The sequence below is a fragment of the Pundamilia nyererei genome, unplaced genomic scaffold (genome assembly GCF_000239375.1).
Source record: "Pundamilia nyererei isolate P.nyererei 1_Seehausen unplaced genomic scaffold, PunNye1.0 scaffold00031, whole genome shotgun sequence".
Classification (NCBI taxonomy): domain Eukaryota; kingdom Metazoa; phylum Chordata; class Actinopteri; order Cichliformes; family Cichlidae; genus Pundamilia; species Pundamilia nyererei.
Window position 1 is genome coordinate 1,157,975 of NW_005187432.1, and position 3,313 is coordinate 1,161,287.

Here is a 3,313-nt window from a genome sequence, read left to right on the forward strand (position 1 = left end):
TTTTTTTTTTCCACCAACAATGATTTTTACTATTTTCTAATTTGCATCTCGTTTAGGATTTCAAATACTTACATGACTTCAGTGACGTCATATGAAACTGATAACTCAGAGTCCAAGGCTCCCACAGAGGTAGGTAACCCTCTAACTGAACACGCCCCTTTTCCAGGTGACTTTACATCACTGAAACCAGAAAGGAGACAAAGAAATTGCATCATCTACAACAGGGGAAAACCAGGTGAAATACAGGAACAGTTACTTCATAAATATTTACTGACTGCAAGAACTCCCCAGATTGAATAACGTTTTATTTTCCTGTGAGGATTTAAAGCACAGAAGCTGCTTAGGGCGTGTTTTGGTTTGTCCATCCATTCTCTTCCGCTTATCCTTGTCAGGGTCATGGGAGGGATGGAGCCTATCCCAGCTACCATCGGGTGAGAGCCAGGGTACACCCTGGACAGGTCACCAGTCTATTGCAGGGTTGTGAGGATTTGAGGTACAGAAGCTACTAAGGGTGTGTTTTGGTTTGTTTAATATATATATATATAAATTTTTCTCAATCAGCAAACAATCTTATCTTTGGGTGGTGTCGAAATACTTGGGCTTACTGAATGAGACAGGCAGATAGCATGCATGAGCACATACTCAGCACAAGCTGAGGCTAGATCCACCGCACCAGGCAAGACCCAAGGTGCAGGCTGTGTAAAGATGTCTGTCAGACTATCCAGCACATAACAGCAGGGTGCAAGATGCCCGCAGGCAGGACATAGATGGAACGCCATAACCAGGTACAGAATACAGAAAAATGTGTGCTGAGTATGACCTGAAAGTCCCGAGGTCAAAATGGGAGATGCCCGAGCAAGATCCTGTGGGACTTCCAGATATAGACGGACAAAATGGTGATGGCTAACCAACTGCACATAGTAAGTGGTGGACAAGCAGGGGAAGACTGCAGTAGTGATAGACCTAGCGATACTGAATGACAGCAACATCAGGAAGAAGGAACACGAAAAGCTTGAGAAATACCAAGGGCTCAGAGAAGAACTCAAGAAGATGTGGCGGGTGAAGGTAACAGTGGTCCCAGTGGTAATCGGAGCACTAGGTGGTGACTCCCAAGCTAGGCCGGAGTGGCTCCAGCAGATCCCAGGAACAACATCTGAGATCTCTGTCCAGAAGAGCGCAGTCTTAGGAACAGCTAACATACTGCACAGGACCCTCAAACTCACAGGCCTCTGGTAGGGGACCTGAGCTTGAAGGATAAAGACCGCCCGCAGGGGCGAGCGGGGAATTTTTATATTTAATTTATATATAAAATACAATATATATGTAACACACACATATATACAGTGCTTAACAAATTTATTAGAATAACACCTAGTGTAAGGTTTACCTGCCCTACATTAACAGCATTGGCAATTACCAAAATATTTTTTATGCTTAATCAATTCCTTACTTGGATGATTCTGAAAATTCCACGTGCAGATGAGCAGAATCAGCTTTCTGGTGTTTTTGCAATAGTTAACGAACCACTATGGACAAGCTCTCAAATCCAAATTTCATTTTAATGCTAAAACATAATTATTATTATTTTTGACCATGAGTTTTCAAATGTACAGTTTTACCAAAAAAAAAGCATGTTATCTTTTGAACAAGTTTCCAAATTACAGATGTTTATTTGAATTCATTAACAAAAATGTAGTTTTAGTGAAAGTAGAGTGTTATGCTTGAGTCATAAAGCATTATATTACAAAGATTGTTGAAATCATGGAGAGTTTTGTAACACTTTTTATGTTATAACATAAACGACATATACACACATATAGACAGTAAAGTAAAATAGACAAACATGGCAAAATAAATGTTAAAGTAGCTGTAAAATACAGTAATGAAAAAAGTAAACAAGACAAAGAATTAGATTTTTTTTTTTGCTTTGTTCTGTTTTGTGCTCAGCAGTAGGCATATATGTTTTTACATGATATCAGTTTTATTCTTTTTTGATAAACAAAAGAATAATAATCTAAAAATTAAAAAAAAGTTCTTTATATAAAATAAAATGAAATAAAATAAAAGTTTGCTCTACAAGGTGTGTTTTATTTGTCTAATTCCATCTCACTGGAAAATGAAGCAGCTAGATCTTTTTCATATTGCTTTTCATTCTGGTAAGGATAAGTAAAGTTAATTTCAGTTCAGAATTGTACTTAAAATTACAAAAACAAAATAAAACCGCTGCGTTCCACTCGAAGATGTGATTTCGCAGCTTTTTGCGGAACTCCTGAACGCACCAGTGTGCAGATGTGCGGATTTGAAGAAGTTTTAAAAACTCCTGAGAATGCCCTGACCGTGAAGGAGTCGTCGGTTCGCTCCGCACTGATTTTGTTTATTACAAATTAGATGTCCACGAGTGTCTGCGGCGTCTTCAAACCTCCGGTAGGTGAAACTGCTCAGTGAGACATCGACGGGACTTTCTGTCTGTGTACAAGCTTCTTGTTTATCATTTACAGTTAAATATGCGCACAGTGGAAGCTAACCTGCGTTATTTTTGGTTTCCCGTGTTGACACTGTAGTTGGTCAGGTCCTGTAAGCTTACGGTTTATTATTGACTCAAATACATTTCTTCAGTTTTGAGAAGCACTGTGAGTATAAATTGCATGGCTGTATTTGTAATTGGTAGCGTGAAAACAATTCAGTCAGAATATTTGTGATTAATTCCTTAATCGCAACGCCTGGAGCAACTAAAAACTAAACAGTAAGAGCAAATGTTTGTGAGTCAACCCTCGAAAAGTTAAACTTAAAAACTGCAATAGGAAATGGGGAGCGGGCGTTCAATGAACCGTTAATTATTTTTTTTAGTTTGAACCCTTTTAGAGTAGCTTTGCGTGATTCACGGTTTAGCCTTACTTTACTTTAGCCTTGGTGCAGACCCTCGGTTCATCCTGTATCTGAAACGAGCTCTTTCAGCTCCTCGCCTTTTGAGCTTTCTTTCTTCTGATTGGCTGCCCTTCATGGTCATAAGGTTTGAACAGCAGGTGGGTGGCTTCTGTTCACACAGCCAGAGCTAACACGGCCATATTATTTTTTAAAAACACTATCTAATATTGAGCACTGAGAACAGTTTTAAGCCTGAGCTTTTGATTCAGAGGATTCTACATATGCTGACCTCATCATTTGAAATAAATATGTTTAATAGAAGCATGCACCACTGTAACAGTATGTACATATGGCTGAAAATATTACTTTTCGTGTTTATTTAAAATTTATATATAGCTGAAATCAACAAGCACCATTTATGTGTGTGTATGTGTGTGTGTGTGTGTGT

The 3,313-nt window shown here is 38.7% G+C and overlaps 1 long non-coding RNA gene across 1 annotated transcript in view; it reads left to right on the plus strand.

The window, feature by feature from the left end:
• Positions 1-2,337: 2,337 nt before the first annotated feature.
• LOC102194409 (uncharacterized) overlaps positions 2,338-3,313 on the plus strand; it is a 3,483-nt gene continuing 2,507 nt past the window's right edge. The window contains exon 1 of the long non-coding RNA XR_311626.1: positions 2,338-2,424. This is a non-coding gene — a long non-coding RNA (uncharacterized LOC102194409). The remainder of the gene's footprint in view (positions 2,425-3,313) is intronic.